Source organism: Octopus sinensis, linkage group LG4, assembly GCF_006345805.1.
Source record: "Octopus sinensis linkage group LG4, ASM634580v1, whole genome shotgun sequence".
Taxonomy (NCBI): Eukaryota; Metazoa; Mollusca; class Cephalopoda; order Octopoda; family Octopodidae; genus Octopus; species Octopus sinensis.
The window spans coordinates 147738839-147753381 of NC_043000.1; the positions used below are offsets into that span (position 1 = coordinate 147738839).

General features: G+C 36.9%; 1 protein-coding gene across 2 annotated transcripts in view; it reads left to right on the top strand.

Moving 5' to 3' along the window:
- Positions 1-12011: 12011 nt before the first annotated feature.
- The window catches only part of LOC115210215 (serine/threonine-protein kinase 11-interacting protein), a 97494-nt gene continuing 94962 nt past the window's right edge, over positions 12012-14543 (top strand). Inside the window, exon 1 of one of the 2 annotated variants that reach the window (XM_029778685.2) lies at positions 12012-12835. The gene's annotated coding sequence lies outside the window, so the exon portion shown is untranslated. Of the gene's footprint in view, positions 12836-14478; positions 14498-14543 lie in introns of those variants that run through there. The other variant, XM_036502542.1, reaches the window with a different exon arrangement.

Genomic DNA, 14543 nt, shown 5'->3' on the forward strand with positions numbered 1-14543 from the left:
AAGTCCACTTGAGTCAATGGATCCGGCACCTTTTGTGCAACCATTCATCTGCTTCTTTAACCCTTTCGTTACTGTATTTATTTTGAGATGCTCTGTGTTTCTTTCAATTGTTTTAAATATAACAAATAATTTTGTAAAATAACTTAGTTATTATTAAGCTAGTGTTAGGAATGTAAGTTGTGACTAAAGCTTGGTGGAATATTCTAATTCAAAACTTATAAAAACAAGACATTTTACCACAGAGCCAGAGCCGGCTTTGGCCGGGTTAGTAACAAAAGGGTTAAGGAGCTGCAACATGATCACCCAACCTGATAGAAATAGCAGCCAAATCTCCTTTATAACACTGCTGTTATAAAAGTGAGAAAGATATATTTATTGAATAACGTAGTCTGAAATGTTTTATCTTTTACTTATTTCAGTCATGGTATGCTGGGTCACCTTTTGAAGGGTTTTAGTCAAACAAATCAACTCCAGTACTTATTCAGTCTCTATGCCAAACTGCTAAGTTACTGGATGTCTTGCAAACAACTTTCACATGCAAGTGCTACCAGTTAAAAGCTCCATTTACTGGAAGCTAGCAAGTGTATGGGGTCATCAGGAGAGAAAGCGCGCCGTTTCGGGGCCTACCTCTCGATGGCATCAATGTGCACCGGCCCCCCTCACTGATATGAGGCCCCGCTTGCTAGATCAGCTGGTTATGAAGTTAAACTCAATATACTTCTAGCCATCGCTCATCGTCTCTTTTTAACCAAATCTAGTGGCTAGCCTTCTCCATTGTAGATTGGATATCAGTCATGGTGGTATTGACTTTACGATGAGTTAGGCCTAGCGATAACAACAGTCGTCTCACGCTGTGTCCAACAAACCCTCTACATCCGACTTCGATAGGAAAATGTTCCGCTTTCCAGCCTGCGTCTTCACATTCCTTGAGGAACATAAACCAGCACTGATTGTTAAGCGGTGGGTGGGGAACACAAACAGATACACACACAATGGGCTTCCACACAGTTTCCATCTATCAAATTCACTCACACGGCTTAGGCTATAGTAGAAAATATTTGCTTAAGGTGCTTCTCAGTGGGACAGAACCCAAAACTATGCGGTTTGAAAGTGAGCTTTTTAACTACACAGCTATACCTGCACTCATGGTTGGAAACCACCCCAAACATGTTAGCCGTGGCTGGAATGCTATTGGTCATAGGTCTGATTAATAAGAGTTGATCTGGGATTAAACAACAATAGTACTATAGTTATAACTAATGTTATTCTTACCTCAACTACTCTAAATGCAACTTATCCATCTAACATAGGTTGACTGTTTCTACAAATTTCTAAAATTGCAAAGACTATCAGAGGAGGGTATTTTATAGTTGTTTTAATGATCAACTGTTTGAATTATTTTTGAAAGTTTATCTTGTAATTTAACTGAAAATATTCATCCGGTTTAGTTTTAATTTATTAAATTAATTATTTCCTTTACAATCAATAATGAAAGTAGTATAAAAAAATGTAACTTTATGTAGTAACTTGCCCCAAATAACCCAGATTCTTGACAAGCTTTCAAGAAGTTAAAATCAAAACATATAATTGCCAAACTCTGGGAAAGAGGTTCATGGTTATGCCAGGTAATGGTGTTAGCAAAGAATATGTTGGCTTATCAAGGAAATGACTTTCCAAGTGAGGTTTGGGTGGAATAGGAATGTATGCATCTCCTCACATACCAGTCTGCCTTCAATAAGCAGTCTACCTTATCAAATTAATCAACAATAAAAAAAGCAAATTATAAAACAAAAAGAAAAGGCTTCTTTGTTTAACATTGAAAGCTTAGTATGAGCCAACAATGGAGCCTCTATGTAGTCATTTGATTTGGCAGAAATAGCAACCAAATCTCTCTCAAATCACAGTTACGGTCTGAAGAAAGTGAAAGACATTAAATACTATAGTCTGAGAAACCCTAAAAAAAGATATGGTCACGGCTGGAATGTCTTTGCTCATTGTCATCATTTGGTCAGCTGGATATGGGCTGACCTGGGGTCAAACAACATTGACTAACAACTTAAAAACATATGCATAAGAAGGAACAATTTCATTAAAATGCTGTTGTTTTTATCATTCTTTTACTTGTTTCAGTCATTGAACTACAGCCACGCTGGAGCACCACCTTGAAGGATTTAGTTGATCAAATCGAGCCCAGTACTTCTTTTAACACTACTATATATTTTACTGGTCTCTTTTTGCTGATATGCTGAGTTGTAGGGACATAAACAAACTAACATGGGTGTCAAGTAGTGAAAGACAAACACAAACATGCACTACACACACATATACAGCAAGCTTCTGCACAGTTTCTGTCTACTAAATTCATTCACAAGGTATTGGCTAGCCTGGGGCTATACTATAGTCCTGGGCTGATCAAAATATCAAGTGATAGGCAGAAACTGAGAAAAGCCTGGTAATACTTATGTATATATGTATGTATGTATGTATGTATATATGTATACATACATACATACGTACGTATGTATGTGTGTATGTATGTATGTATGCGTGTATATATATATATATATATATGTGTGTGTGTGTGTGTGTGTGTATATATATATATATATATAATATGTAATATATAAATCTCTCTCTGCACCTGTAAACTCTCTCCTCTACTAGCTCTCTCTATCCCCTCTACTTGCTCCCCTCCCTCTCTCAACTTACTCACCTCTCCTCTCATATCTCCATCATTCCTTCGCACTCTCTCTCTCTCTCTCTCTGCACCCGTGAACAAATCACATATATAATGACACACCACAAAGAAGGAGACAAATAGTGCAGCGAAGATGTTGAGAAACTGGAAGACTACTGAAATAGAAGTGCTTCTCAGAACTTGGGTGATAGCCAAAAATGATTCATCCAACAACCTTATTGTGGTACCCTTGAAAAGCAATGCATTTACCAGATCTATAGTGCACATAGAGTGATATACAATGTGGATCTATCTGCTCCTGTGCACTCATCAGGCCTCACTTGGACAAACTGGATGTCATTTTAAACACAGAGAACAGTACCAATGCTGAAGCCCTATGTGGAAAGCTCAATAAGGAAGGCAACAGCAAGGCAACCATCAACAAGATTATTCATGTTTGCCGAGATGAAGAAATTGAAAAAAGAAAGAAAATGAAAGCTCCTAAGAAAAACCACTTCTCAAAACAGCAGAAACGGTAAAGAAACCAACCAAAAGCCTGATGAAACAGAGTTCAGAGTTGAAAAGAAAACCACAGAAAGAAACAGCAAAAGAAAAAAGTGGTACATGAAGTATGTGTCATTAGTAAATTCTATCTAAAAGGTGTCTGGGGACAAACTGCCACATTGCACATCCAAATCTCAAGCAGAATGGAACCCATGGCAAAAAGCACTCTCCACTAAATCAACAAGACAGGATAAAACCATGACCAAAGAGACTTGTATCCCAATACAGACCAGCAGTGAAGAAGACCACTAAAGAGTTACAAGCAGATGCAGTGCAAGCTGCAACCATGGAATAGCAGAATTTTTTAAGTATGGAAAAAAAGAAGCTAGCATGATTGCAAACAAAACTAAGCCATGCACCCACACACACAAGACTACCACAAACAATATACCTAAGATGTTCATCATTGCTGTAAAGCTGATCATCAAAATAATTCTTCTAATAAATATCAGATGAGTTACTAGAAGAAATGAAAGGGACTACTCCCTAGAGAAAAGGTATGAAAGATATGCATTGATATATATATGGAAGATCCAGGAAGGTCTAGCTCATAACTTCAGAACTGAAAGCTATACCAAACACTGAACTGCACAGTGCTACATAGTACCAAAGATCAGTCTTCTCCATCTAGAATAAGGACCCAGTACCGAACCAGCTTAGTTTCTGCCAAGCAATCTCAAACATTTGTGAGGTGTAGATGTAGAGGCCTTCAGAGAGCATCTCCTACAAAACAACAGCAAAAATAAAATTGCATACCTGAAGGATCTTTCTGCATAAAATCAAGCAATATGCACTTATGGTGACACACCTGTCTGCAGATATACACACACCAATGTATGCTGTATTCCATACATACAAGAGAAACAAGTCATGTGACGCCACCAAGGAGGAGCTGCCTCATACAGCTACTACAGTTTTATGACTGAGTATGAAAACAGTAGCTCAACCACTCAAATCTGGATGTGATATATCTCGGCTTTGCCAAGGCTTTTGACAAAGCTGATCAGGAGATGATATGTCACAAACTGCATGATCTTGGTATCACTAGAGAACTAGGAGAGTGACTGGATGACTTTTTAAAGGGCAAAAGCCAGACACTTGCAACCAATGGTTCGCTCTCTCTATCTCTCTCTTGGGAGACATCAGTTCTCAGTAGAGTTACACAAATAACTGTGCTGGAACCTCTACTTTTTGTGGTGGCTCTCTTAGAAATGTCCTCAGCCATACAAAAGTATCACAGGTGGTCCAGAGGCCTGATAATATATTAAAACTACAAAATGGCTTGAATGCAATATACAAGTAGGCTGATGAAAATGAGATGTAGTTCAATGCTGACAAGTTTCAAGCACCCCACTATCAGCCCACAAATAGACTACAATCAAAATACACAGGACCAGTGGGTAGTGCAATCCCAGAGTCAGTGTGTGAATGGGAATTCACATAAGTAATAATGCAACATTCTATGTACATATTACCAAAATGGCAACACTGTGCAGGTAAGTAGCTGGATGGATTCTTGAGATTATTCAGAACAAAGAAAACAGACACCAAAAAATTTCATTCTCAGTTCTTTGGATCCTAACTACAATCACAGCAGAGCATCAAACAGGTAGGGGAACTTGAGGCAATCTGGTACCACTACACATAGAAAAGATAGACTCAGTGAAACAAATGAGTTACTAGAAGAAAGGGACTACTCCCTAGAGATAAAGTATGAAAGATATGCATTGATATACACATGGAAGATCCAGAAAGGTCTAGCTCATAACTTCAGAACTGAAAGCTATACCAACCACTGAACTGCACAGTGCTACATAGTACCAAAGATCTGTCTTCTCCATCTAGAATAAGGACCCAGTACCGTAACAGCTTAGTTTCTGCCAAACAATCTCAGACATTTGTGAGGTGTAAATGTAGAGGCCTTCAGAGAGCATCTGGACAAATTTTTATCTGAGACACCAGATGAACCCCCATCATGGCAAGAGGCACAAAGAAGAGCAGTTCTGTCCAACTTGCTACTTCACAAGAACCAATACAGGAAAGAAAACCAATAACACTCACAGGTGCTTCAGCATGGCCTGAACCACTGGCTAAAACCAGTAAAAGCTAATATATATATATATATATATATATATTAGCTTTTACTGGTTTTAGCCTGAGGTTCAGGCAGCTTTCAAAATGTGACCTCGTGTGTACTGATGGCAATTTTTTTTCCTCTGTCTTCCCTTCTCTGGATCTTTCCTTCTCCTATGTTTCCGACGAAGAGCTCCGCTCGAAACGTTATACCCTCCTTCTTTACTGAGCGTCCAATAATACTATATTTGTTCCACATCTTCGCGTTGTGTTTTTTTGTGCTTTCTTGTTTGGATTAACTTTATATATACATATATATATATATATATATATATATATATATATATAGCAACAGAGTGGTTTAAAAAAAGATAAGTAAAAGATAGTTTGTTCTAATAGCATACTTTCTGTTAGTAAATGTCTTCTTATACACACATGGGGTAGGGGATTAAAAATCTAAATTACAAAATTTTTTAGTTGTGGCTTAAATCTCTGCAATGGCCCACCACAGAGTACTCAGCAAGTGTGTGTGTGTATCATCAACATCATCATCATTTAACATCTGTCTTCCATGCTAACACAGGTGAGAATATATATATATATACACATATACATCAATGGAAATTGCAGCTGTGATACCAGTGCCGGTGGTACGTAAGAGAACCATCCGAACGTGGCCGTTGCCAGCGCCGCCCTGACTGGCCTCGTGCCGGTGGCATGTAAAAAGCACCATCCAATTGTGGCCGTTTGCCAGCCTTGTCTGGCACCTGTGTTGGTGGCACGTAAAAAGCACCCACTACACTCAAGGAGTGGTTGGCGTTTGGAAGGGCATCCAGCCGTAGAAACATTGCCAGATCAGACTGGGCCTGGTGCAGTCTTCTGGCTTCCCAGACCCCAGTTGAACCGTCCAACCCATGCTAGCATGGAAAGCGGATGTTAAACGAAGATGATGATGATGATGATGATATATAAATAAATCAGAGACAGAAAAGAGAATTCATGAGATTCTTAATTCAAAATCACTACAACTGTTTTGACTCATTCTCACATCTATAACTCACAGGTGAGATGTTGAGTAGTCAGTTGTGTTGCATCACAGGTGGAGAGTGCACCTCCTCAAGTGACTCTTTAAACAAGTTCCTTGCTATATCTACTGGCAGTTACCTGTCTGAGAACTGCTAGAATGCCACAACTATCTAGCTTTCATTTCACTTTCTTTTATAATGTATCCACTCACAATGTTTTGGTTAGCTGAGGGCTATAGGAAAAGGTGCAATGCAGTGGGACTGAACCCAAGACCATGTAGTTGGGAGGCCAACTTCTTACCACACAGCCACAACTATGCCTTTTGCTAAAAGATGTAGAAAAAGACATACAAAATACATAGTCACAGGGTTTTTCAACTTTAATAGAAATAACGATAGAGTAACACTGGTGGTCAATGACAGCACTTTGGGAAAAGAAATTTTTGAGTGCAACAAAAAAATGTTGGCCAATCAAGTTTGCCAGTTTGGTGGAGACTGGATTAATGGAACTTTACAATGCTTTGTCCACTTATGACCACTTTCCATTGCTGGTTGGTCCTGATTTATACTTACATTTCTTTAAGAGTACCCAGAAAGCTTTAACATTATTACTGCATATACCAATGGCAAGATCCAGAATATTATGGGAATGGTTTCGAATTTTAGGGATATGAGTATTCTTCACTTTCTATGATGAAAGTAATTTGAATGAGTGAAATACAAATTAAATTATTGACTTTGCAACTTTTTCAAAACAGGGACAGAGACACAATGAGGATTTTTGCCTGGTTTTTTGACTTTGAGAAAAAAATATTTTTTACAAGTGTTCACTACCTTACAAAAACTAAAACGTGCTAAAAAAAAAACTATAGCATATTCAGAATGCTATTTCAGAAAACTATCTTTGTTCTCTTTGAGTGGACAAAAGACAAATTTAGCTGGAGCAAAATGAGTAAGCCAAGATGAGGTAAATTTGCCTTTTCAATTCTCCAGAATTACATTTGAAAACAGACTCATACACATCAATATCCATCCTTAGACATCAGAAAGATCAGAAATGCAACAAAAATTTTAAATATTTAGGTCAAATGAAAGAGGATCATGGAAAAATGGTACATGATATGAAATTAAGAAAATGCAACTAAATCAGAAACTTGGCATAAATTATTCTCTATAGCTTCTTCATGATCTGTTGGAGTGCTTCTTTCCTGATATATTTATGCACCATGCAGTTAAAGAGAAATTATTGAAATTACTCATTACTCATTTTACCCCATTTTAGGTGTCAGTTTTTTGAAAATTGAAAATGATCAAATTAGACATTAGTGTGGAAAAAAATTGACTTGGAATCTAACAGAGAAAAGAATATTTATTGTTAAACACAAAAAAATATTCAGATATTTTATTAGCAACCTCAATTAGAATCAGGCCAAAGTTGGGGAAAATTTTCTTGCAAAAAAAAGTACCTGTCACTTGACTATGTTAAAAACTCTCTCAACTTCAACAACTACTATGCTGACCAGTTTTGATTCGTAGAGATGATGCAACACATGCATCCGATAAGTAAGGAGAAAATAATGAGTTATCAGAAAGTACTCATTTTAACACAGTTACTAATTTTGCGTCCCCCACCTCCATAATTCAGATAAAAAAAATCAAAAGTAAAAATGAAGATGTTTTGGCCTGGTGCATATTTTGAAAGAAAGAAAAAGAAATGGAAAAATTCATAAGAAATCTGAAAAAAAATTGTCAGAAAAATTTAGAGTTATAGGAGTGGGGACTTCTCTTCCTCCGTGTAACTCTGAGTCTCTTGGACGTCTGAAAGAGAAGCACCCACCAATACCCCCAGATAATCAACTAAACTGGCCCGATCCCCAGAATACTTGAGACCAGCCTTCACTTCTGATAAAATGAGAAAGGCGATATCATCCTTCCCTGCTAGTTCAGGTGTGGGAATTGATGGTGGTATCTCTTTATCAGTGGGTGACACCGGACTTGAGCTCTTGGAAAAATTTGATGCAGCTTGTGAACCAGTTCTCTTCTGTGAACGTCCTACCCTCTATCTATCTACTATTCTTCGGTGCAAAATTATTTGGGTTCACTAAACCCAATGGAGACTTGTGCCCCGTTGCGGTTGGCTGCACCCTTTGCTGTCTCACTGCAAAGATGTGCTTACAATTGGTCTCTAGTTTATTGGAGGAGAAATTTTCCCCCACCCAGCTAGAAGTGGGCACCAAATTGGGATGTAAAGCTGCTGCTCACACTACCAGAGCTTATGCCAATTTACCCCCCTTGTCACCCAAGGTCATCCTCAAACTTGACCTTAAGAATACCTTCAAATCCATCAGCCACGATGCTGTCCTCAGCTCAGTAAGAGAGGTCCCACAACTATACCACTTTGCACGTCAGGCTTATCGGGAGGCCTACTATCTCTCTTTTGGTGACCATATCAGCACTCTGCCTCAGGAGTCCAACAGGGCAAACATCCCCTCCATCTTGGAACCATCGAGATTGTCCAGATATGATGGGAAGAGACTTGACAGCCTCGATCTGTGCGCCTGGTTGCAAGGCAGATACCTTATTTGGGATGTCACAGTTGACGACTTCTTTGCTTCTTCTCACATCCTGGATGCTGCGGTCAGGGCAAGATTCACAGCTTCTGTGACCGAGCAGAACAAAATTCTGAAATACCGCGATCTGTCGGCCAACTACATTTTCCATCCTGTGGCATTCAAGGTTTGGTGGGGGTCAGACCACTAGCTGCAAGATTCCTATCTTCACTGGCAATTCCCCTTGCAGAGACATCTGGTGAGGCTCGTGAGGGCGCTTGGCTGTTCTAGCGCATCAGCATCACCATCACCTGCAGCAACAATGCAAGCGTGCCTCAATAACTATTAAAGAGGTTTCTCAACGCCCCCCAACTTTTCAACCCAAGGTAGTGAATAGTTTTGATTTTTTTCCCCTTTCTTCTCTATTTTCTTTCTCTCTCTTTTTAATTCTTTAATTATGTTCACTGTTTTGTCCAATTTTATATTTTAATTTTGTAAAACGGTAAACACTGTGAAGGCAATAAAGTTTTATAGTTACCCTTTTAATGCTCTGCTATATATATATATATATAGAGAGAGAGAGCAGAGTTTGGAGTTATACTCCCTAATATTATTATATATATATATATATATATATATACACACATATGGCTCAGAAGTGAAGGCGCATGGCTCAGTGGTTAGAGCGTCGAGCTTACGATCGTGAGGTTGTGAGCTCGAATCCCGGACCGGGCTGCGTGTTGTGTTCTCGAGCAAGACACTTTATTTCACGTTGTTCCAGTTCATTCAGCTGTAGAAATGAGTTGCGACGTCTCTGGTGCCAAGCTGTATCGACCTTTGTCTTTCCCTTGGATAACACTGGTGGCGTAGAGAGGGGAGGCTGGTATGCATGGGCGACTGCTGGTCTTCCATAAACAACCTTGCCCGGACTTGTGTCTAAGAGAGTAACTTTCTAGGTGCAATCCCATGGTCATTCATGACCGAAGGGGGTCTTTACCCATACACATATACATAGCAGAGCATTAAAAGGATAACTAAAAAACTCTATTGCCTCCACAGTGTTTATATATATATATATATATATTTTTATTTGGCCGATTTTTTTCTCAGCGGAATGAGGGGGGGGGGTATTGACCACTTCCACATGGCGTATATATATATATATATATATATATTTAAAAAAAAAAGAGAGAAAATAAGCCTCTGGAAATATTAAAATTAGTAAAATCGCCATCAACCTTCAGATATAATTTAATGACACTTAAAGGAGGATTTCAAACTGACCTAGCAATTTCAATGTACGAATTGAATAAAAGTGCATAACCGTTTGTTTCTTTCTAATAAAATTTCAGTTTAATCAAAGCATGCGTTATATCTCGACAATGGGAATTTATCACAAAAGTAATATAAAACAAATTTAGTATGTGATTCAACTCCAAAATTAGGTGCCTGATAATAAACTAAAATTCAGGTTCATTTTATTCCCATGAGTTGATTCTAGATAGTCACACCGAGTAAAGATGATTATAAACGAGAAAAAGATAAATACCAAAATTGTAAATTCTTAGAAAAAAAAAACGAAGCTGTATTGTGAAGGACTTTCAAAAATATCATCGTATCGTAAGTTTTCAAGTAGAAACACGAAACCGGTTCTTAATGAAAGGTAAACAAGACACAATACCCAGAACGAAAGGTAGAAGCGGTCAATATGACCCCCACTCCACCCGACTTCGCTGGAAAAAAAAAGTCGGCTAAATAAATATATTGCAGGAAAGATATACACACATATATATATGTGTGTGCGTGCGGAATGGTTGTCCCGTTTTTATGTAAGTGAAAGAAAGGTGAAGTGTACTTTAAACTGCATAGAAACACAAATTTGCGTAACTTCTCGTTACGTAACCTAATTCATAACAACAAATGACGAAAAAAAAATAGATTTAAACGAAAAAAATTACATTTACATTAAACTTACCGAAACTATGCCAACTTTTAATTTAATTAATTTTTTGGGGTCCTGCAATCACTAATTATTTTCGTTATTATTATGAATGAATAAAAAAAAAAGTGTTGATTCCAACTGCATTTAGATTTAACATCGTTGCTTTAAATTTCGTACATCCGTCTTCCCAAGTTTACCCCTTGTTCTTCTAAAGTACCTGTGACTTGGGTCTGTAAGGGAGGGGTCAGCTAACGGTCTGCGGCCCGGAGAGCTAAAAATGAGGCCAGAGACCATCTACCAGGCTCTTGAAAAAAACAACCGTTATTCTAACTAAGCAAACTTCCTCAAACGTACGCTACACATCTAACACAGAACGCAACCTTGTTCCAGCTTGCCAAATTTCTCCTCTCGCCCTTGCCACTAACATGATTGTCAATCCATCTGACCATAAGCCCTAACATAAATTGGTCCTGTATTTATGTTACCTATACTAAGCACTATAATTTGTTACAAGCAAATTATAGCGCTAGGAATATTATAAGGGTCAAAGATTTCAACAATCACATGAAGTTTACACACTAAAAAAAAAAAAAAAAAATTTTAGTTTTAAAAAGAAATCGTTATTGGTCAATTTTAAATTGTTTGAAATGGTTTCCTTGAGGATTTGCATCAGGTTTCTTAAGAAGTGGATCCGGCTTCCGCACTTGACATTAACCAACCAAATATTTACCGGCTCCTCGAAATTTCGACAATAGATATATATTCCTAAAAAAATGCCCAGAAAAGAAGGCTAAATAATTATATTATTAACACCTAAAAATTATACGAATAAAACAAAAACCAACCTTCTTTTTCCCTTTTTCTTTGGGTCCACCAGATACTTTCGTCTGCTTCTTAACGTGACCTTCACTAATTCTTTAACTGAGCTAACACACATAATAGTACGAAAATAATCTTATTTATTCTTTCTTTGCAACGCAAAAGTCACTTTCATGACCTACAAATTATCTTAGAAGTTAATATTTTAATGTCCACGAACTATTTCCCACTAGAAATTCACCAAAAACTTTATATCGCAAAAAATTGTAATTATAAAAACTAAACACGCATGCAAGCATGTATAGTTTACGAAAATATAAAGTAAAATTCTTGGTTTCGCCACTGATCTCATTTCCGGGAAACGTGACATCAGAGTGAGAGGGTGATCAGCTGACAAGTCTAAGTCTACCGAGTCTAGCAGCAGTCCTTGTTTATAAATCGCGTCACAAACTGCGATCGTGTCATAGCAGCAGGTGCTGGCTGTGTGTGTGCACTCCGTCCCCCAGTGCAGACGACGAGTCAACTAGTGTTTAACATTAAACTAGCAAAGCCTACTTCTAGATATTTACCTGCTGCATTCCAGCTTATTTGTTTACTTTGCACAAGCATAATTATTATTATTATTATTATTATTACTACACCAAATGAAAAACAAAATAATTAGCAAACCGGTGACCGTATCTAATTGTTTTTCATGATTATCATCAAGTTTTTTGTTCTTTGTAACTTAATAATTCACGTTCCTAATGTTCCTAATGTTTTTCATCACATAAATTAACATGCATTTACCTGCATGTGCACGCATGCATATATAAACATACATATATCTAAAAAAAAATTCATATTCATATATAAACATACATATACATATATAAATAGCAACATTAGCTATCCAGAGACTATCTTCGTCATCGTTATTATTATTATTAATGTTGTAGTTTGCATTGTCAGTGTTACCTTTAAAGCATGCGTTTGAAACTCCACAAGTTAGTACTGATTAACCCCTTTTACATGAAGTTATCTCCGAACAAGAAGCTTGCTTTTCGTCCTCTCATCTCCAATAACGCTGCCTCGTGACAACATTGATCGAATGCTAAACTGATTCAGACTGGATTGAATAATATGATATAATATGAATATTACATCAATAATGCACAGGATATTACTTTGAAGAAATTATTGTGAGGTAAGACTTTAAGCAAATAATGTTTTCTCTTCTCAACATTCGACGATGCTTTCCTTCTATAACCCCTATTCACATCTAGGACGCATTATAGTAATATTTAATCGGCCCTCTTTCTTTATTTTCGCAACCCTGTAAAGGATGAACAGAAAAGTTCCCTCGGCAGGATTTGAACTAAATATCGCCAAGGTATATATTTTGCCCGACACGTTAACAATTCTTTATTTCACCACTTTCGTTATTTTTCGAGGTCAACTTTACATTTTATTTTATTTTTATGGGGGTCGATAAAATTGTTACTTGTTAAGTACTGAGACCGATGTAGTTAACCGCACCCTTTCTCCCAAAAGGTTTAGTCTTGTCTACAAATAATTGTTTGTTAATACTATTATTGTTTTAATTATAAGCACAAGGCCACACATAATCTTTCAGTGTCATACACGCACTCTCTCTTTGTCTCACTCTGATATGTATATATATATATATATATATATATACATACATATATACATACACACATATCTATCTATATCTATATATATATATATGTGTGTATATATATATATGTATATATTTATCCCGTTGGTATCTCTTTGTCTCTCGATCGTCCGATGGTTTCAGAGAATGCTATATATAACAATTGTTAGGTTTCTCCCAGGTATCTCTGGTATTTGTTTATGTATGATAATTTATTTAGAGTTATGCCGTTTATCTCATAAACGATTTACTATAGTAACAGCACAAAGTCGATGAAAAATTTAAACCTTGATTTATCAATAAACATTGCTTTTACTGAGTGAGGACAATTTTAGTTACATAACTTAGTCGTGGTGGTGGTCGTCGCCCACCACCCTGTTACGTTGTTTGTTTATTCAGTGTTAGCTCTGAAGTATTGTTCAACTGTCTATAATACATGTGCGAAAACAACTTACTGTGTTGCAAGTGCATATATATATATATATATATATATATATATATATATATATATATATATATTAATAATAAAGGGTGAAATTAATTAATTTAGAAATAATCATTAATTTCACCAAGTAGAGCTCGGAATGTAAAAGCCCCATTCAAGGAAGGTTTAAGTAATACTAAGTAATTAAGGGTTTAGCAACGATGGTGAGGCAAATCGTTGCTAAACCCTTAATTACTATATATATATATATATATATATATATATTGTTGCACGTTTAATATGTAGTTACGTCTATGATATTATCTATTCATCTGATTAGAAATGACTCGTATTTTCAATTAAAATATGAGGGGCTGACACACACCTGCTATGTGTCATGTATATATGTGTATTTTAATATATGCTTATATATCCAATAAGAAAATTTATCGAGTGCTTTAATTACGTTAGGAAAAAACATTCGGGTGGGATTTACACTGTTTAATGACACCCCAACTTTTTGCCATGAACATTCTCCTCCACCTCCTTCCTCTGTCTCATCTTTTAAGTGATATGATAATATTACTTAAAGGAATGAGTCATGTGTTATACAACACGATAGAAGATAATAACACGGGACATTTCGAAAGGTCAGGAACACAACCCAATAAATGCCTTCACTTATAAACACTCCCTTCGATAAGCTTCACTAGAAGCAGCGAAGGGATGGTATTGCCAACTTCTATCTGAAACCACTGGCATAGGTAACGAAATTTCCTTCAAATCACCCTGTCATCTTAGAAAAGAAAT